Source organism: Muntiacus reevesi, chromosome 14, assembly GCF_963930625.1.
Source record: "Muntiacus reevesi chromosome 14, mMunRee1.1, whole genome shotgun sequence".
NCBI lineage: Eukaryota > Metazoa > Chordata > Mammalia > Artiodactyla > Cervidae > Muntiacus > Muntiacus reevesi.
In genome coordinates this window covers 28,978,789-29,001,793 of record NC_089262.1, presented here as the reverse complement: position 1 = coordinate 29,001,793, position 23,005 = coordinate 28,978,789, and positions in this window count along the sequence as shown.

The window sequence follows — 23,005 nt, the reverse complement described above, 5'->3', positions numbered from 1 at the left end:
CCTTTACTATATGTTTGCTTTTACCAGTAAGATTTTTTTCCTTCATAATTTTATTTCTAATTATGACCTTTTCCTTTTAAAGAAGTCCCTTTAATATTTTTTGTAAGGCCAGCTTAAGTGGTGATGAACTCCTTTAGCTTTTGCTTGTCTAGAAACTCTTTATCTCTTCTTCAGTTCTGAATGAGAACCTTCCCAGATAAAGTATTCCTGGCTGTAATTTCTTTTTCTTTCAACACTTTGAGTATACAGTATCAGTTCCTCCAGGATAGTAAAGTTTTTGCTGTAAGATCAGTTGATGGTTCTATAGGGTAGTTCCCTTGTACATAACTAGTTGTTTTTCTCTTCATACTTTTAAGAGTCTCTCTTTATCTTTAGCATTTGGCATTTTAATTATAATGTGTCTTGGTGTGAGTTTCTTTCGGTTTATCTTTTTTTGGAACTCACTGTGTTCCTAGACTTGGATTTTTGCTTCCTTCACCGGGTTAGGGAAGTTTTCAGCCATTAATTTTTCAAATAGGTTTTTCAAACCCTTTTTCTCTCTCTTCTTTTCTTGAGACTTCTAAAATGCAACAATAAGTATGCTTGATGTTGTCTCAGAGGTCCCTACCCTATCTTCATTCTTTTATCTTTTTGCTGTTCTGATCAGGTGATTTCCACCACCCTGTCTTTTAGATTATTGATTCATTCTTCTACATTCTCTAATCTGCTGCTCATTCCCATTAGTATATTTTTTATTTGTCATTATATTCTTTAGTTTTGATTGGTTCCTTTTTATTTTTTTTAATAATTTCTACTTTTTATTCGAAGTTCTCATTGTGTTCATCCATTCTTCTCCAAGGTTCGGTGAGCACATTTATGACTGTTACTTTCAACTCTGTCTGGTAAATTGCTTATCTCCACTTCATTTATTTGGAGGAGGCATGTTCTTTTGTTTCGGAAGGCATTCTTTTGTCTTCTTATCTTGTCTAACTCTGTGTTTGTCTCTGTGTATTGCATAGATCAGCTGCGTTTCCAGTTAGAACCAACCTTATGTAGTTGGTGTCCTATGGTGCCCAGTGGCTCAATCCCCTCTGGGCACCAGAGCTGGGTACTCCAGGGTACCCCACGTGTGGGCTGCACACGATCTCTTGTTTTGGTTGAGTTCTGACTACTGCAGGTAGACTGGTGGGTCAGCTGGCTGAGAATTTTGGCCACAACTGTTGTGGCTATGTGGGGCTGACCCCCAGAGCAGGAGGCACTTTGGAAGAACACTAATGCTGGCAGAGGCTACCCACCAGGTGGGGTAGAACGGGAGCCTTTGGAGAGCAGGATTGACTTTTTTAATTATCTGCACAGCATGAGAGACTTTTCTAAGATCCAATCAGAAACCTGCTTGTATCTGTAAAAACCAATTTAGGTGATCTTGGTTTAACATTGTTTCTCAACTTCAACACTGTTTTATTTGGGGTTGAATACTTCTTTGTTGTGGGGTTGGGCAGTTCTCCTATGCATTGTCAAATGTTTAGCAGGATCCCTGGTAGTACCCCCTTCACAGTTATGACAAACAAAAATATTTTCAGACTTTACTAAATGTCCCCTGGGGGTAAAACTTGCTGCTTGTTTATAGAGTAGGGAAACAAGCCATTCAGGTGTTCAAGATTTAGGCCCACAACCTTATATGATAGATCCAAACCTCAGTAAACTATGTCCCAGAATCTAGCCTCTTCAGTACTTCTACAGACAGACTCATGTCCACTGACATGTTTGTTAAAGCCAAGCAGTTGAAGCAATGGTTCAGTTCAGTTAAGTCGCTCAGTCATGTCCGACTCTGCGACCCCATGAACCGCAGCACGCCAGGCCTCCCTGTCCATCACCAACTCCCAGAGTTTACACAAACTCATGTCCATCAAGTCAGTGTTGCCGTCCAGTCATCTCATCCTCTGTCGTCCCCTTCTCCTCCTGCCCCCAATCCCTCCCAGCATCAGGGTCTTTTCCAATGAGTCAACTCTTCGCAGGAGGTGGCCAAAGTATTGGAGTTTCAGCTTCAGCATCAGACCTTCCAGTGAACACTCAGGACTGATCTCCTTTAGGATGGATTGGTTGGATCTCCTTGCAGTCCAAGGGACTCTCACGAGTCTTCTCCAACACCACAGTTCAAAAGCATCAATTCTTCGGCGCTCAGCTTTCTTCAAAGTCCAACTCTCACATCCATACATGACCATTGGGAAAACCATAGCTTGACTAGATGGACCTTTGTTGGCCAAGTAATGTTTCTGCTTTTTAATATGCTATCTAGGTTGGTCATAACTTTCCTTCCAAGGAGTAAGTATCTTTTAATTTCATGGCTGCAATCACCATCTGCAGTGATTTTGGAGCCCAAAAAAATAGTCTGTGAAGCAATGGTAAGCATATATTATATGTGTACCATATAAATTTTATATTGTTGTAGGGTTGGGCAGATGTATGCTATTCAAAGACCTTGTATAAGGTCTTTGAATAGCATACATCTGATCTTGACTTCACTTGGTGTTTCACTCACTTTATTTCATTTTTAACTGCTTTGTCAGAGTTCCTAGAGACATAAGAACTTGATTTACTATCACATTTTACAGTTATTTATAATTCTATGACATTCACACCATCCAGTTACCTGAGGCAAATTTTTAAAGCTTAATAAGGTTGGAATCATATATCCAATCTTACTGATTTCAGTTTTTTTTTACCATTCCAGCCCAACTATGTCTTCAGTACATATAAAGGCTAAAATGGTCATTTTCTAAGTAATTCAGATTACCTAATATTTACCCATTTTAAAAAAGTCTCAAAGTACAGTAAGGTTAATCACAAAACCATTTATAATTATAGGTCTCACAATAAATTTACAAATTTGCTGTGAGATATCACTAGGATTTTTTTTTTTAATTAATGTGTGTCAAGAATCTCTCCTTTGCATTTATATATTTATCTTTGAAAGTATGTTCTACAGAGCATCAATCCTCTCATTCCTTAGGGATGCTAAACATGGCCTCATCAGACCTGCTGCCAATCTTGGTCACCACAAATAATTAACCCCAACATGAAGTATTTAAAATATGTAAAGGTTAAAAGATCATAAAAATGAGACCATATGTCCAAACATACCACGTGTGCTTTGGCAAGGGAAATGTATGTGTTAAGACAGATCCTAAGAAGCCTGCCAAGGGAACTAGATCAAAACCAGAACAAAAAGATTCTTTTCATATAAGCTAGGTATTTCCCTAGTACTTACTCCCCAAGGTTAGCCAAGATGAAAGAAGTCCATCTACTCATATATCTGTCTAGCGAAGCCATCTTCCTTCATGATTGAGAAGATAAAAGCCCCAGAACTCTTTATTGGTCCAAATGCTGGCTTCACCACTGACTCTATCAACATTAAACATGTTGGCAAGATACTTAACATCTCTGAGCCTCAATTTCCTCATTTACAAAATGGAAATGATTATATTTCTTCTTCTGTAATATTTTGACAATTAAACAAGATAAATTGAAAGTGTTTAGAATTTTTTCCTGGCTCATAATGAAGATTGTTGTTCTTACTGAGAAAACAAATGTACATCCATTCTCCTCAGGAATGCTAATATTTTGGTGCCCACTCTTATTTATTTCAAATTATGCTCCAAGGTCTGGATCTGAAAAGGTGCATCCAGTTTTGCTTGGTGGCTTTATCACCAAAGCCAGATCAAGGAAGAGCATATATAGCCAAAATCTAGTCATGCACGAGCTCCCTGTGGGGGGCATGTGGGCTTCTGCACTGGTATGGAGTTTCTCTCACTGATGATAAAGAGCCAAAGAGACTTCTTGAGGATCAGCACCAGAAAGAGCAGTTAAAAATGGAGGTGTTTGAGTGAGCAGGGAGGGGCTTCAACCCATGGGATACATGTATTCAATTAGTTAGAGTAGCCTGTATACCACTTAAGTTGGTTGAGTAACTAGACTGTAAAACTGTCAAAACCCTAGAAGAAATTACTTTTAGTTAGTCAGGCTTATCCATACCATACTTTTCATAATTAAGAACCAATTATCTAGTATTTTTTTATACTATTTTGGGTCTGTTAGGTAGTTAGAATAGAAAACAGGAGTCCAGAATGGCAGTGGCTAAAAGACAAGGAGGGGAAAAGCGCATGAAAATAGGACAAAGGAAGGTCCGAAGACCAGAGTGAGGACTTCAGGTAGAACATACCGCATTCCTGGCTGGGCCAATTTACATAGGGCAGGCCCAGGGGCGGGGGCGTTGAGGGAGGAAAAAGCATATAAAAAGAGAAGCCTAAGGGCCTGGGCCCTCTCTTCTCTTCACATCTTTGGCTTGGCATTCCCTACACCTCGAGGATGTATTTTCCTGCTATTTTCTAAATAAAACTAGGCTGTGACACTGATCTGTCTAACAGCTGTAACATGATCTGTTCGAGACCCGAGAGCTATAACATGGTCTGTCTAAGGGCTGTGACACGCTGAGGGCTCTGATGTCTGTCGCTTCAAATTTTTGTTGAGACGAGACAGAACCAAGGAGATTACACTCCCCTGACAGGCCAAAAACTGTTAAATTAGAAATTGCTAAAATAAAAATTCACTTTAATATTTAGCTAGGTAAATAAAAACTAATTATGTAACCCTCAAGAAAAAAAAAAAGTAATTTTCCATGCTTTTAATTCCTTTTAAAACTTAAAAATAAGTATAATGAAATATTCCAGACATATAAAAATGTATAAAGAACAATACAGCAAACTTTGACTCAAGGCACAGACCTTCAGGGGTCCCAGTTTTAATCTGGGGTCTCAGTTCCTTCTTCACATCTTGCTTTCCCCCATCCACCCACCTTTATACCCAACCTTCAACATATCAGATTGTCAAATGCCCTGAGCAGCTGAAGATTTGGTATCAGCTTCCCACTCTGCTTTCTCTGAGAATTCAAATGAGCCATAAATATGAAAGACACACGTGTGAAGTATTTCATTCAGTACTTAATGTGTTTTAGTGGGAAATTTTTCAGGATATCTAGTCCCTTTATTATTTTTTAAACTAAACTATACTCGCTGTTATGAGTTTAAACATTTTGTTAATTTCATTTTATTTCTATATTTGCGTCTGTCTGCATTAAGATATGAATGCAAATGAAGACAAAATGACCATGATCAGAATTGATATGTTTAACTCACTGTGAAGATACAATTTTCCATGGTGGAGAGTAATTTTTGTATTTGAATGTATTTATAACAACTAAATGCAAGTTAGTCATCTTGTTGTTATTCAATGAATGCTACCTCTAAATCTAAACTCTCCTATCCCTTTCCAAAGGTCCTCTAGGATATTTACCCAATTTATAAATTCCCCATTCTAGGGTAAATAGTCCTTAGAGAATGGAATGTTCCTGCTAGCAAATCCACTTAGCCTTCTCCATCCCACCTAAAGTATGTTAATGAAGAAATTCATTCTCTCTGTGTGTGTGTGTTTGTGTGAGTGATCAAACCTTAGAATTTCAACACTTTCCTTACCCAAGTGTGATGACTGTGCAGTAGGCAAGCACTGAATTGGCTGTTTTATTTTCCCAGGGTTCAGATGAGCCCTGGCACATCATCAGGTGGTAAATCTCTCATTGGCAACTGTCTTTGATAAGAACAGAGACTTGCACTCCTGTGTGTGTGTGCTGCTGGCTGACTAAAGGCTAATGTCTCCTGCCAAATTTCTCTTTGGAGGACCTGAACTCCAGCCCTAACACCATTGCATCCCACTCAGAGCTGCCTTGGCCCCTCTGCATGGGAAAGGGAGGAGAGGGTGTTCTATTCGGTTTTAAGATGAGGAAACGGAATCTCAAAGAAGTTAGCTTTTATGATTTCAAATAGTAAAGGGTGGAAACAGATTGACTCTAGAGCTCATGAGGTTTCACTATACTGAAAATAGAAAAATGCAGTTTTTGTAAACAGCTGTTAGCTAGTAGTGCAGTGATTGACTTTAAAGGTGTTTGAAGTAGTTGGGGTTTCACTGGCTGCTTGTGGGAGGCCTGATTTGTTTGGAGCAGTGCCTGGTGCATAATGACGGCTATATAGATGTTTACCATTTGCCACTGCCACAAGCGTAGACTCTGAGCAGCTTAGATATCACAAGTATGTCATAACTATCATGTGTACACTGTTTCCTGATCTAGATTTAAAGGGAACAATTCCCTTAAAATATAAGGAATTTTAAGCCAGTGAGAATTTCTGTAAACTAAGGTAGTGTTTCTGTGACACTCAGCGGTGGTTGTTTAGTTGCTAAGTTGCATCCAACTCTTGCAACCCCATGGACTGTAGCCCGCCAGGCCTCTCTGTCCATGGGATTCTCCAGGCAAGAATACTGGGGTGGGTTGCCATTTTCTTCTCCAGGAGATCTTCCTGATCCAAGAATTGAACCTGGGTCTCCTGCATTGCAGGCAGATTCTTTACCAACTGAGCTATAAAGGAAGCCTCATGACACTCAGTGAGGCCACAATAATTTCAAGAAGGCTATTTATATAAACCCATCTGTATAAAGCGAGATTAGATCTTTGTGACACTCATTAACCTTGTTGCTAATCTTTAACTCTTGATGTGGGCTTAATCTCTGCTTATCTAAAGATACCAAGTTATGAGAAGTTTGTGGATTCAGACCAAGACCCACTCATAAAATCTACATCATTAAAAAAAAAAAAAAAATCTACATCATTTCAATAAAGGCTTGGCAGAAGTGTTCCTCTGGAACATCTATTTGAAGTAATTTTCTTTGGAAAATAATAATATAAACAATGTTAAAAGAAAATTATTTGAAGTATTCAAGGTAACATATTTTGAAATATCTTAGGCTCCTCAAGGAACAACATAAATGATAATATACAATCATGAGATCTGTTTCATAAACCAGATCCAGAAAATATTTGTCAGGAAATTCTTCCTGTTAGCATGACTCAGCTGTCTTCCTATTTTTACCTTATTAAGATTGCAGAGGCCACCCATTCCCAAGGTATTTTTTCCATACCCAACCTGAGATTTTTTTCAATACAAATTTAAATTCACTCTCTTCCTATTTCTACTTTTCTCTTTTTCTGAGGGAGTGATTTTATAATGACCATTGCAGATTTTTAAATATTTTAAGACCTACCATCTCAGAGATATGTGTCATAGAAAACTTGTATTATCAAAATTTCAGGTAGAGCGTTTATAAAATTGCTGAATAAATTGATAGTGATTTTTATTCTACAATGTAGAAGCTTATCCAAATGACTTCATATTTAGGGATTTTGTGTTATTAAAGTCTTGAGATATTGATGTACCAAATTTATGTACCAAATTTATTGGTAGTGCTGAATTTGAATGCTTGTAAATAAATAAATCTCTTTTGCAAATACGAATTTCAGATGCATCTAGGAAAAGAAATATGTATGCATAATTATAAATGTACATACATACATATAGCTACATATATAGCTTTGTAAGTTTGGGCCAGGTACACAGAATGCACTAAAATACTTCCATACTATCTCTGCTATTTAAAATAATATTTCCACCATACTGACATCTATGCAGCTAGTGCTCCACCGCCAGGACAAGTGAGCGTGTTCTGTGAGCCTTGGCAGGCAGAATGCTATGGACACTTCTGGAAAACCACCTGACCCACCACTTGCAAAACAACTCAGGTTAGCAATAGCAGGAATCCCCTACTACTCACAGTGCAAAGGAAAGAAGTTAATCTGCTGCTGCTGCTGCTGGTAAGTCGCATCAGTCGTGTCCAACTGTGCGACCCCACAGATGGCAGCCCACCAGGCTCCTCTGTCCCTGGGACTCTCCAGGCAAGAATACTGGAGTGGGTTGCCGTTTCCTTCTCCAAGAAGTGAATCTAGGACCACCCATTAGAAGGAAGAACACCCTGGTTTCTCCTTCTTCTTTTCTCCCAGTTTCCCATCATAGCCTGACATTAGCCAAACACAGCAGGAGGCTAGTTTCCATGGAAGCCTGAAAAAACACAGCTTGCCAGAGTGCCCTCTCCCTTCCACTTTTCCCCCAATTTGGGGAGAGCAGAGAAAGGGCAAGCAGAGGATCAGCACAACGGCCAACAAGCTTTGAGACATGCTAGGTTAAACAAAGAACAATCAATTTCTTAACTGTGGGATTTCTCATATACCTATGATTCTGCACAGAAGGGATATAGCATGTGGTTGAAAACGGAGCTCTTATGCCAGATATTGCACAGAACAAGGACTACCCTTTGAGAAACTCTTTCTTCATCTGGATTAACCCAAGAGAACAGAACTGATCTTATAGATATTGCTCTGCATTGGTTGCAAGAGTAAACGGTCTCCTAATAGATACCATCTACTCTCTTCTTGCGGAGAAGGCAATGGCACCCCACTCCAGTGCTCTTGCCTGGAAAATCCCATGGACGGAGGAGCCTGGTAGACTGCAGTCCGTGGGGTTGCAAAGAGTCGGACACAACTGAAGCAACTTAGCAGCAACAGTAGCAGCACTCTCTTCTTGAGAACAGTGAAGAAAATTCGAAGTATAAAAGTAGATAAGAAAAAAAGTAGATAAGAGTATCCATGCGGCTTTTTCTCTGCTTCCCTTAAGGGCCATTCTAGAATTTACTTTTCTTTTTTTTTTTTTTAAATAATCCTTGCACCCGAGACCCTGGCATTCCATACTTTGAACTCTCAAACTGGAGATTAAATTAAATTATCAAAAAAAAAAAAAAAAATGCTCAATGTTATGTGCCAGCCTGGATGGGAGCGAGTCTGGGGGGAAATGGATATGTATGGCTGAATCTCTTTGCTGTCCAGCTGAAACTATCACAACATTGCTAATTGGCCATACTGCAATACAAAATGAAAGTTTGCAATACAAAATGAAAAGTTTAACAAAAAGGAAAAAAAAAATAATCAAAAAAACCGACACTGTTCAAGGACACCATTTGGGGAAAATCTTGCTTCTTACCGGCTCTTACATTTGTTTTTGGCTGATATAATTCAAGGTGATTTACCAAGACAGGTCCATCTGCCAGGCATTCAAAAGTTTGGCAAAGGCCAGACATTCTCAAGTGGTAGAAGAGGCAATGAAAATAAAAGAGCACGCAAAGCATGATGTTTTTCTGCATGCTTCTCTTACCATAGACACTTAAGAAAACAAAAACAAAAATAAAAAGTAATTACTGAAAGCTATCACAGCACGATTTGCTGAGTCACTGAATTAAATTTTTTTAAATAGACCTGTTTATTTCTAGAGGACTGTTGATTTTTAATAGAGATGTTACTATTTGAATCCAAGTGGGGTTTTTGGTCCACTTATATATCCAGTGCTAAGGCTGTCTCAAGTAGCAGTTAGTTGTGTATCAGACACAAAGAAATAGTAAGAAAAAAGACAAAGTTTAGGGCACTATGAGCTTTATCAGAGCTTGTTAGTTGAAGAATTCTTAAACTTGGGATCAAGAAAGATTTCATCCTGGCCTCCCTACTTAGTAGTTGTATGACCTGATCTGGTCACTTATTGTTTCCAATTCCCTCATCTGGAAAATGAGATTGAAAGAAAATGCATGTCCTATATCCTTAGGTCATCATTGAGAGACAAATGAGATCATGTCTGGGAAAACACTTCTAAATTATCAACTGCTTCTCTGTGAAAGAGGATGGCTGAACAAGGATGTACACTTTATTTGGAATTAACCCAGAGGTCTTAACATGCTAAAATATCTGAAAAATGAAATCAGCCTTCTTTCTTTCCTGTCCCCAGAGACTTAAGTTTTCTACAAGCAACTCATAAAATTAGTGCCCCACTGGAAATGCAATCTAATTTGAGTAGTATTAGCACTGAGAAACTCCTTGGAGGCCAAGGGTGTTTCCTCTTTCACACTGCTGTGAACAGCATTCATGTGGTCCTAAAAATTACTGCAATATCTCATATCTCTAAATTGCAGGTTTTCTCTTCTGATTTACCTAGATATTACCTTCCCCATATCTCTGCTTATGAATTATTCTCTTCTGCCCAAGCCATATTCTTGGCAGCAGACAGCAAGTTAACCTTCATGTGCGATGCTCCAAGCCCTCTGAGTACTAGCATTTCAATAAACAGAGCTACTTTAGTCAGTAAAATGACTGTAAGTCACACCATAAAGAAGTAAGTTTTCTAGAAGATCTGAAAGCTAGAATAGCATTAGAATTGACTTCAGAAATCATCTTCCCAAATGGTTTATAAATTTTTTAATAGGACATGCCTTTTATAAAATGAAATCATGGATAGAGCACCATATAAAATAGATTTAGTAAAATATGCTTTGGCTAAAGAGGGAGACAGAACCCCAACATATTACTCAGTCTTTTTATTTCTTTGCAGATGCTAAGATTCCACTTAACCATTTTAAAACTATAGTCCAGTCCCCTCTTCCCTCCAGAGTTTCATTCCCTCCTACAACAACTACCATTGCCTTATTCAACATTGCATCACTTTCAGTGGTCTGTCCTCCCAAGGAAGGCTCTCTTATTTTTGAACGACTTTACTTATTTGTTTAGAAAATTCATTCTCAAGCTTTGTTGGTTTCCTTATAACTTCTCTATTTTTTGGACCTAGGACAAAACTAGATTGTGCTCTATCCAGTGTATTTGAATCAATGATCACATTCCTTCGAAAAAAGATTTTTTACAAGCCAAACACCTCTGATTTTTTTAATTTCTTATAATGTGAGAATGTGTGATACTAATCTTTTTATTCAAATTGCTTTTCCTTGGATTAACTTCAGGTTGTTAATGTCAGTTTTAATTTGTATGCCCAGAACTGTGAACAGTAATTCCTATCTTGATTGCAACCATCAACTCTTTCATTTGAAACATTCTATTTCTGTTAATGTGGCCTATAATTGCAATTGATTTGGAGGAGATCCATGGAGCTTAGTCAACAAACACAGATTTTCTTTAATATGCTACTATAGAGCAACATCTCTCATATTTTAAACTTGTAAAAATGTTTTTATGGCTTCATGTGGTTAGTTTCCTTTGCTGTGGCTCCTGAAGTCAGTTACACAGTTTTGTTAAAAGATTTCCAGGCTTTTGTCGTTTAAAAAGTCTACTTCGTGGGATTCAGTAAATCGATGACTATTTATTCACATTTTATAACACAGACACCGTCTTTTTAGTAATGACCTGTAGTCTCTGCTGATATAAATTTTGTTGCAAAAAAATGGATTATTTCGGATCCAAACTATATAATCATGGATACCCATTTATATCTGATATAAAGAACTTTCCTACCATAGAATTTTTGAGGTTTGGAGAGGGGTGACTATAAGCCTGAAAGGATAACAAACCTGCTAAGCTGATTTGGTTATACTCCCATGGTGCTATGAGTCTGTAATTTCAAAAGTCTATTACCTCCAAACCAGGCATTTTATCTGCTGTTAAATACATGAATTTTTAAACACCAGAGATTGGTCTGAATTTTTATTCTTCCCTAGGAATTTCCTCAACTGTGTGGGTTTCAACCAGATACTTTGCTTTCCTTGAAAATACTTTCATGTGGCTTTATAATATTTATTCAACATTATCTTCCATTAGTTCTCTATTTTTAATTGTTGCTAACTATTTCAGTATGTAGCTATTACATGGTGCAGAACTGAATTGTCTATGTTAATGTCTAAGGAGACCGTGACCCATTTTATTTGCTGCGTGGTCGGCCCTGGTATTCATGGCAGGTTTTCTGGATATTTCTGATGAAGTCTTTAAGCACATGTAATTCTGAAAACACATTCCCATTCAGTAAGACTTATACAGGATGGTAAGCCCAACATGGCAAAAGGTTTCTAAAAAATTCCATAAACACTAAGCATATTTATGTCATAGCATTAAGTTTGGTCAATTTGAAACTTACTGTATTGTAGTATAAGAGGCATTTTGTTTGCTTGTGTTTACTTTCCCAGGGGTAAGTGCATTTTGGTTAACCACAATGGCAAACTTAGTCAAGACATTTCTGTCAACAAATCCTACTGCTTAACAAAGTCACATTCTTAGTTTCTAGGACAGCAGACTGGATTCTAAGTAATAAGGTGTTTATAAGGTGTGCTGTAAATCTGGGACTATAAACATGTCTGCTCTCTGTTAAACCTGCTGCTGTGCATGGAGTACAATAAGCTCCCTTTTCAGTTTTATGGTGGCCAGTATGTTGGCTTGCCAGTCTTGATTGCTGTTGATTCTACGGTTCCCAAGTCTCCTGCCAAGCTCTTGACCCAAGTCATGCTCTCTGGTGATGTCATAATACAGCTAAGAATTTGCTCATTCACTCTCCCTTCAGGGATGCCCCAGGAGTCACATACCTTCCCTATTAGTCACACACTAGTTGGAGAATAACATCTTGAAAAAAAACTAAGGCCTCTCTTTCCCCTAATTTCAAATGTCTACATTTTTAGATCTTTCATAATGAGCTTATAGATATAGTAAGATGAATGATACCTTTATAGAAATTATTTTTCACATGGTTTTCTCTCAAGAGTTAACAGCGCTATTTTTTTTACAAACAAAATTTTCTCTGCATTCATAAGCAAGTCTATTTCAACACATATTCAACACATATTTATAAAACACAGAACCTGGTATTTGAGATTACCACCATGGTTACTCAATATGTCAGCAAATTTGGAAAACTAAGCAGTGGCCACAGGACTGGAAAAGGTCAGTTTTCATTCCAATCCCAAAGAAGGGCAATACCAAAGAATGTTCAAACTACCATACAATTGTACTCATTTCACATGCTAGCAAAATTATGCTTAAAATCCTCCAAGCGAGGCTTCAGCAGTATGTGAACCAAGAACTTCCAGATGTACAAGCTGGGTTTAGAAAATGCAGGGGAACCAGATATCAAATTGCCAACACACTCGTTGGATCACAGAGAAAGCAAGGGGATTCCAAAAAAAACTCTACTTCTGCTTCATTGACTATGATTAAGCCTTTGACTGTATGGATCACAACAAAATGCGGAAAATTCTTAAAGAAATAGAAGTACCAGACCATCTTGCCTGTCTCCTAAGAAACCTGTATGTGGGTCAAGAAGCAACAGTTAGAACCAGACATGGAACAACTGACTAGTTCAAAATTAGGAAAGAAGTATGACAAGGCTATATGTCACTCTGGTTATTTAACATTTATACAGAGTACGTCATTCAAAATGTCAGGCTGGGTAACTCACAAGCTAGAATCAGGATTGCTGGGAGAAATATCAACAACCTCAGACTGGCAAATGATATCACTCTAATGGCACAAAGTGAAGAGGAGGTAAAGAGCCTCCTGATGAAGGTGAAAGAGGAGAGTGAAAAAGCTGACTCGAAACTCAGCATTCAAAAAACTAACATCATGACATCAAGTCCCATCACTTCATGGCAAATAGAAAGGGGGAAAAGTGGAAGCAGTGACATGTTTTCTTTTCTTGGGCTCCAAAATCACTGCAGACAGTGACTGCAGCCATGAAACTTAAATATGCTTGCTCCTTGAAAAGGAAGTCATGACAAACCTAGACAGTGCATTAAAAAGCAGAGACATCACTTTGCTGACAAAATCCATATAGTCAGTGCTATGGTTTTTCCAGTAGTCATGTATGGATGTGAGAGTTGGATCATAAAGATGGTTGAGTGCTGAAGAACTGATGCTTTTGAATTGCAGTCTAGAGAAGACTATTGAGAGCCCCTTGGACAATAAGGAGATCAAATCAATCAGAAGACTATTGAGAGTCCCTGGGAAAACAAAGAGATCAAATCAGTCAATCCTAAAGGAAATCAACCCTAAATATTCATTGGAAGGACTGATACTGAAGCTGAACCTCCAATACTTTGGCCACCTGATGCAAAAAGCCAACTCACTGAAAAATACCTGGATACTAGGAAAGATAGAAGGCAAAAGAAGGGAGCGGCAGAGGATGAAGTGGTTGGATAGCATCATCAACTCAGTGGACATGAATTTATGCAAACTCCTGGAGCTAGTGGAGGAACAGAAGAACCTGGCATGCTGTATTCCACAGGGTCTCAAAGAGTTGGATGTGACTTAGGGGCTGAACAACAACAACCACCATGGTTAGTGATGTCAAACATTGGGGGCAGGGAGGAAGAGAGGAAACTGGTAGCACATCTGAATGTTTAAATTACATGATGTCAAATATACCTCTTTGGAAAAATCTGATCAATTTTAAGGTCTTCACTTTTCACCCAAATATTAGGTGTTTCTATAAATATACCTGCATCTTGTCTTACTTTACACTTTAATTAGCTTACTCAAAGTGCTCATAGAACATATTCCAGAGATCCTGTTAAATCAAATATAAAAACAAAACAAACAAGAAAACCTCAACAAAATTTCTCTAAAATCCATTGAGTTTAAATTTAGTCCCAAAAAATAGCTCATGTATTTATTTCTACACTTTTTGGTTCTCAGAGGAACACTACCAAGATAGCATCAGTGTTTCAACCAGGTATGAACAATGGCCCATAAATATATGACTAAAAACTACAAGTTAACTTCTCATAGACCATAGACTTGGAGCTTACCTATGTCTTCTGACATGTCAGAATTTTTCCTCTGACACTTCATATTTAATGAGTGTTTTGGGGGAGAATATTTTCTTCAGGAAGAACATCAGGAAAAAATAAAAAATCTTATAAAAAATTTTATAAAAATAAAAATTAAAAAGCAACTAAAATCTTTGACCTTAAATTTAAAGGCTATTTCTGGAAAGTTCTTTGAGCTATTTTGTCCACAGTTATCTACCTATGCATTTGACACTCAACTTGTCAATTAATGTGAAAAAGGCAAAAAATATTTCCCTAAGCAATTTTTCAAACTTCACTGATATATTTTGTAAGGAAAAAGTTCTTGTAGATCCCCAACAATAAAATATTTTTATCACGATGTTAATTAAACTGTTTGATTTTATATAATAAAACAAATAAATATAAGAGCAAAAATAGGCTCATGAAATCCATAAAATTAAATATTAATTTAATATGAGTTATATGGTTGCTTTAGTGATACAAAATTGCAATTTAACTTATGAATATGATAAACTTTTTAGTAGCACAAGATTTTATGCTTCATGAGGACAAATCCATGTCTGGTTTTTTTACCATTATGTGATCTTAAGAAATATTTGAAGAGAAAGTGAGACAATGGTCCCTATTAATATGAACAACTTTTAAAATACTGAGCAGATCAAAGATGTATAATACTCTACACTGAAAACTTTAGGACATACCCAGGTTGGATCCCTGGGTTGGGAAAACCCCCTAGAGAAGAGAATGGCTACCCACTTCAGTATTCTTGCCTGGAGAATTCCATGGACAGAGAAGTCTGGCGGTCTACAGTCTATAGGGTCACAGAGTCAGACACAACTGAGTAACGTTTTTACTTTCAAAAGAATCTACATAGACAAATGCAGGGGCATATTAGTTAATGGATGAGAAGATTCAGTATTTAAAGATGTCAATGTACCCATAAACTAATCTATCAATTCAAAATAATCTGCTCAAAATCTAAGAGGTGACCTCTTTGTAGAAATTGATAATTCTAAAATTCATATGTAAAAGAAAAGGCTTATGAATAGACCAGTAAATCTTTAAGAACAATAAATTTTAAAACTGGAGGTCTTACTACCATATATTAAGATGCACTGTTTAATTCGGTTCAGTCACTCAATCGTGTCCGACTCTTTGTGACCCCATGGACTGCAGCACGTCAGTCCTCCCTGTCCATCACCAACTCCCGGAGTTTACTCAAACTCGTGTCCATCGAGTCAGTGATGCCATCCAGCCACCTCATCCTCTGTTGTCCCCTTCTCCTCCCACCTTCAATCTTTCCCAGCATCAGAGTCTTTTCAAATTAGTCAGCTCTTCACATCAGGTGGCCAAAGTATTAGAGTTTCAGCTTCAACATCAGTCCTTTCAATGAACACTCAGGACTGATCTCCTTTTGGATGGACTGGTTGGATCTCCTTGCAGTCCAAAGGACTCTCAAGAGTCTTCTCCAACACCACAGTTCAAAAGCATCGATTCTTCAGTGCTCAGCTTTCTTTATAGTCCAATTCTCACATCCATACAAGACTACTGGAAAAACCATAGCCTTGACTAGATGGACCTTTGCTGGCAAAGTAATGTCTCTGCTTTTTAATATGCTGCCTAGGTTGGTCATAACTTTCAAATCCTAAAAGATGATACTGTGAAAGTACTGCACTCAATATGCCAGCAAATTTGGAAAACTCAGCAGTGGCCCCAGGACTAGAAAAGATCAGTTTTCATTCCAACCCCGAAGAAAGGCAAACCAAAGAATGCTCAAACTACCACACAATTGCACTCATCTCACACGCTAGTAAAGTAATGCTCAAAATTCTCCAAGCCAGGCTTCAGCAATACATGAACTGTGAACTTCCAGATGTTCAAGCTGGTTTTAGAAAAGGCAGGGGAACCAGAGATCAAATTGCCAGCATCCACTGGATCATCAAAAAAGCAAGAGAGTCCCAGAAAAACATCTATTTCTGCTTTATTGACTATGCCAAAGCCTTTGACTGTCTGAATCACAGTAAATTGTGGAAAATTCTGAAAGAGATGGGAATACCAGACCACCTGACCTGCCTCTTGAGAAATCTGAATGCAGGTCAGGAAGCAACTGTTAGAACTGGACATGGACCAACAGACTGGTTCCAAATAGGAAAAGGAGTACGTCAAGGCTGTATATTGTCACCCTGCTTATTTAACTTATATGCAAAGTACATCATGCAAAATGCCAGGCAGGATGAAACACAGGCTGGAATCAAGATTTCCAGGAGAAATATCAAGAATCCCAGATATGCAGATGACATCATCCTTATGGCAGAAAGTGTAGAAGAACTAAAGATCTTCTTGATGAAAGTGAAAGAGGAGAGTGGGAAAAGTTGGCTTAAACCTCAACATGCAGAAAACTAAGATCATGGCATCTGGTCCCAACACTTCATGGCAAATAGATGGGGAAAGAGTGGAAACAGTGACAGATTTTATTTTGGGGGAGCTCTAAAATCACTGCAGATGGTGACTGCAGCCATGAAATTAAGAGGAGCTTACTCCTTGGAAAGAAAGTTATGACCAAGAATCGCTGTAAGCTGTACTAATTATAAAAGTGTAGTGTTGATGAAATTATAGGCAGCCTGACAAATGGAACACAACAGAGTCCATAAACAAAGAAATAAATGTACATTCATTCACCTGATTTATGGCAAAGGTCGACACTACACTGAAGTACAGAAAGTATGACCTTTTCAATAAGTAGTGTTGGGTCAATTACATTTAATACCAAAAAAATGTTTCTTGACCCCTACTTTATACCATCTAAAAAATTAATTCCAGATTGATTGCAGATCTAAATGTGAATGGTGAAACAAATAAACCCTTTTAAGTGAAAACAAAGGTAATATCTTTGTTCCCTGGGAAGTGTCAAAGATTGCTTAAACAGAACACTAAAATCACTAACCATTAAAAATTATAATCTATAATAAAATAAAAGCAACTGAAAAACCTTAGTTACTTCTGCTTCTGGAATAGATTGAGTAATATGGATCATATTCATACCTCCAATTGAAATAAGAACAACAACAACAACAAGAAAAAAAAAATAGAAAAGAAACAATGACAAAAAATGAAAAACAAAATACATGAAACTACTACAAAGAGTTGGACATGACTGAGCAGCAGCTGTTCTTGAGACATCAGAAATTAAGACATAAAGGACAGTGATCACTGGGAGATGGAGAGCAAATGAAGCAAGCTCTATTATTACCCTGACTTACTCTCTTGAGACAGTTTATAGTCTTCAGTTTAGGTGGGGCAACTCAGGAGAAGCCAAGAAGACTCCCTGAGTTGAGGAGGCAGACCTTGTCCAGGAGATCAAGGAAGCTAGAGTTTACAGGACAAAGTACTGAACAGGACAGAGCTTCACAGAGAAATAATTTTAGAGATAAATACTTAACTGACTTCTGAGTGGTATATGAATATGAGGAAACCATCTGAATCCAAGAAAAGAATGATGAGAGGCTACTACTGAGTGCAGTGCCTTTTTGCACTAACCAGGCAATAAATCTGATGATTCACAAGACATGGGAAATAACTCAAATGGAGTTGCTTCAGTAAAAGGGAAGAAATTTAAAATTACCCTTAGACTAAATGCTACTCTGATTCCATCTAACATCTCTTAAAAGCAAACTTAAAAGGATTAAACTTTTTCCTAGTAATTTAAATGGGGTCGTTAAGAGTCGGACACAACTGAGCGACTTCATTTTCACTTTTCCTTTCATGCGTTGGAGAAGGAAATGGCAACCCACTCCAGTGTTCTTGCCTGGAGAATCCCAGGGGTGGGGGAGCCTGGTGGGCTGCCGTCTATGGGGTCACACAGAGTCAGACACGGCTGAAGCGACTTAGCAGCAGCAGTAATTTAAATACAAATTTTAAGAATACAAAATGTCCATAACCCAAGAAGGTAAAATCACAATGCCAATTAAGTAGGCATCTAATTAAAGATTATCAGACATAGAAAGGAGTCAAAAAATGTATCCCTTAATGAGGACAAAAATCAACCAACTGAAACCAAATCAGAATGACACAGATGTTAGAATTACCAGATGGGCATTACAAAGTTATTTTTATAACTGTATTCCAGATGTTTAAAAAATTAAGTCGAGAAAGAGAAGAAATAAAAAACTCAAAGCAAACTTACAGAGGTGAAAAGACAGCTATATTTTAAAGTACTAAAAGGAAAAAAACTGTCAAACTACAAATTTATACCCAGCAAAAATATATTTTAGAATAAATATTCATCACTAGTAGATCTTAAGATAATAGAAAAATAATACTAACTAGAAAACTAGAGCCACACAAAGGAATGAAGAGCATAATGCTAACTACATGATAAACTACTTGGTAAATAAGTAAGATTTTTCTTATTATTTAATATCTTATTAAATATAATAATAACAATGTTTTGTGGGATGCATATGTATAAACACATAATGAACAATAGCATTAAAGCCAGGAGGATAAAAATTAAAGTGTACTGTACAACAGTTCTTATATATATATATGTGAAGTGGTATAATATCACTTGAAAGTAAATTGTGGTAGATTAGAGTTGTTTAACATAAAACAATCACCTATATGATGAAACAAACAATTATAGTTAATAACCCAGCAAAAGAGAGAATATGGAATCACTTAAAAACTTAATAAAAACACCATTAATTAAAAGACAATGATTGTCATACTGGATTTTTAAAAATCAATACTCAATTATATAAAGCATACCAAAAAAAAATTTTAAATATGAAGACACAAATAGTGAAAAGTAAAAGGATGATAAATGATATACCACACTAAAACTAGTCAAAAGAAAGCTAGAATGGCTATAATTATATCAGAGAAATATATTTTAAAGCAAAGAATATATCCATGGATTAAAAAAAAGATTTATAATATTAAATTAGTGACAACATCAAGAGGACACAATTTCAAACATGTATCTGTGTAATAAAAGGGCTGCAAAAATATGTAGAAATAGACACAGTCACAAATTAAAATTTCAATACTGTACTCTTAATAATGGATAAAACAAGTAGACAGAAAGTCTGCAAACATACAGAAGATTTTCATATTGACAACTACTTTGATTCAATTGACATTTTAAAGCTCTCTCAACAACATCATTCTTTTCAAGTCCACCCAGAGCATTTATCAAGATAGACCATATTCTGGGCCATAAAACCAAGTCTAATAAATTCAGAAAGATTCAAGTCATGTAAAATATGTTCTCTGATTATAGTGAAAATAAATTAGAAATCAATAAAAGAAAGAGATCTGAAAAATTTCTAAATAAATAACATGTAGAACCTAAATAATATTATTATGTGATTCATGGGTCAAAGAAGAAACCAAGAGAAGAATTAGGCAATATTTTGAAGTGAATGAAAATAAAACCACAGTTATGGAATGTTGCTGAAACATCTATTAGAGGAGAATTTATAACATTAAGGGCCTATTGTAGAAAATAAGAAAGGTCTCAAATTCATAACCTCAGCTTTTACCTTAAGAAAATAGAGGAAAAACAAACTAAGGAAATAAAAACCTTATAATGGAAATAAAAGAAAAGAAAAATAATAGAGAATATAAATTAAACCAGTAATTGGCTTTTGAGAAGACAAATAAAACTGATAAAACTCTACCCAGACTGACCAGAAAAAAAGAAAGAAGGCATAAACTGCTAATGTGAAGAATGAGAAGTGCTATCACGATAGGTTCAGTCTCTACAGACACTAAAATGATAAGGGGATATTATGAACAACTTTACATCAATGAATTCTAACATAGATAGACAAATTACTTGAAAGTACAAACTACCAAAACTCAATCAAGAAAAAATAGAGAGATAGCCCTGTCTGGGAAGGAAACTGAATTTGTAGTTAAGTTTTCCTATAAAGAAAACTGCAAGCCCAATGACTTGCTGGAGAACTCTACCAAACTTGTATGGAAGAAATATGAATTCCACACAAACTCTTCAAAAAACATTGATAGGGGAATATTTCCCAAGTCATTCTATGAAGCCATTGTTGTTGCTGTTCAGTCACTCAGTCATGTCCGACTCTTTGTGACCCCCACAGACTGCAGTACTCCAGGCTTCCCTGTCCTTCACTATCTCCCGAAGTTTGCTAAAACTCATGTCCATTGAATCGGACATGCCATTCAACCATCTCATCCTCTGCCATCCCCTTCTCCTCCTGCCTTCAATCTTTCCTAGCATCAGGGTCTTTTCCAATGAGTCTGCTCTTCACATCAGATGGCCAAAATACTGGAGCTTTAGCCTCAGCATCATCCCTCCAATGAATATTTTCAGTTGATTTTCTTTAGGATTGACTGGTTTGATCTCCTTGTTGTCCAAGGAACTCTCAAGAGTTTTCTCCAACATCATAGTTCAAAAACATCAAATTTTCAACACTCAGCCTTCTTTATAGCCCAACTCTCACATTTCCAATAGCTCTGATGAACATGGACACAAAAATTGTTTACAAATTTTTAGCAAAGCTAATCATGGCCAAGCTGAGTTTATCCCAGGAATACAGAGCTAGTTTAGCATTTGAATGCCAATTAATGTAATTCAGCATATTAAAAAGCTGAGAAGAAAGAAAACACTTCATCTGAATAGATAGAGAAAAGGTATTTAACAAATCAAATATTCATTTCTGATAAAAACTCAGTAAACTAGGAATAGAAGGGAACTTCTCAACATGATAAAGGGCATTTAAAGAAAACAATCTCTGGCAGCATACTTTAATGTTGAAAGACTAAATTTTTTCCCCAAAGATCAGGAACAGGACATGGATATTCATTCCCATCCCTTGCTATTCAGCATTATACTAGAGAATCTGACCAGTGCATTAAGAGAGAAAAAAGACATCTGTATTGAAAGAAAGAGCAAAAATCATTTTTTGTTTTTTTTACCAGATTAATGATCATCTATGTAGAAAGTCCAAGAAACTCTACAAAAAGCTACTAGAACGAGAAAGTTAATTTCAGTGAGATTTCAGCGTGCATAACTGACATAAAAATCAATGAGAGTTCAATATACCAGCAATGAACAGTTCAAAGTTGAAATAAAAAATATTATTTCCACCTGCATAAAAATATGAGATATTTAGGTATACATCTGCCCAATATTTTATAAGACCTGAATGCAGAAAAACTGTAAACCATTGCTGAGAGAAATTTAAGAAAACTTAAATGTACCTGATTCAACAGACTGGTTCAAAAATGGGAAAGGATTACATCAAGGCTGTATATTGTCACCCTGTTTATTTAACTTTTATGCAGAGTACATTATGTGATATGCTTGGCTGGATGACTCACAAGCTTAACATTCAAAAAACTAAGATCATGGCCTCCAGTCCCATAACTTCATGGCAATTAGAAGGGGGAAAAGTGGAAGCAGTGACATATTTTCTTTTCTTGGGCTCCAAAATCACTGCAGACAGTGACTTAAGCCATGAAATTAAGACGCTTGATCCTTGGAAGAAAAGGTATGACAAAACATTTTTAAAAGCAGAAATATCATTTTGCTGACAAAGGTCAATATAATCAAAGCTATGATTTTTCCAGTAGTCATGTACAGATGTGAGACTTGGACTATAAAGAAGGCTGAGCACCAAAGAATTGATGCTTTCAAACTGTGGTGCTGGAGAAGATTCTTGAGAGTCCCTTCAACAGCAAGATCAAACAAATCAAACCAGTCAATCTTAAAGGAAATCAACCCTGAATATCACCGGAAGGACTGACTCTGAAGCTGAAATTCCTATACTCTTGCCACCTGATGCAAAGAGCTGACTCATTGGGAAAGACCCTGATGCTGGGAAAGATTCAGGGCAGGAGAAGAGGGCAACAGAGAATGAGACGGTTGGATGGCCTCACCGACTCAATGGACATAAGTTTGAGCAAACTCCAGAAGATAGTGAAGGACAGGGAAGCCTGTTGTGCTGCAATCCATGGGGTTGCAAAGAGTCAGACTTGACTTAGCAACTGAACAACAATAACAACCTTGTTCATGAATTGGAATATTGTTAAAATACCAACAAATATACTGTTAAGATATCAATATTGTTAACATATCAATTCTCCCAAATTAATATATACATTCAGTGCAATCCCAATCACTATTTTAAAGGCAAATAATATTTCTGAAGATGAGCACTTCTGCAGGGGCTCAACTTGCATTTCTATGTTGGCCTTTTCCTATCACTATGGCCTTGATATGTGCTGTGGTCACACCACATGTGGCCTCTGATGTACTATGCTTTCAGCTAGAACGATCTTTGATCTTCTTTAATAAGTTACGTTGTGAAGACTCTGCATACCCAGGTACTACTGAAATACTAGCTTTGAGAGAAGTATTTTTATTTTAGCATACATTCTGCACAATACTGTATTACACTTTCTTCATCAGAAAGAATGAAGAATATGCAAAAAC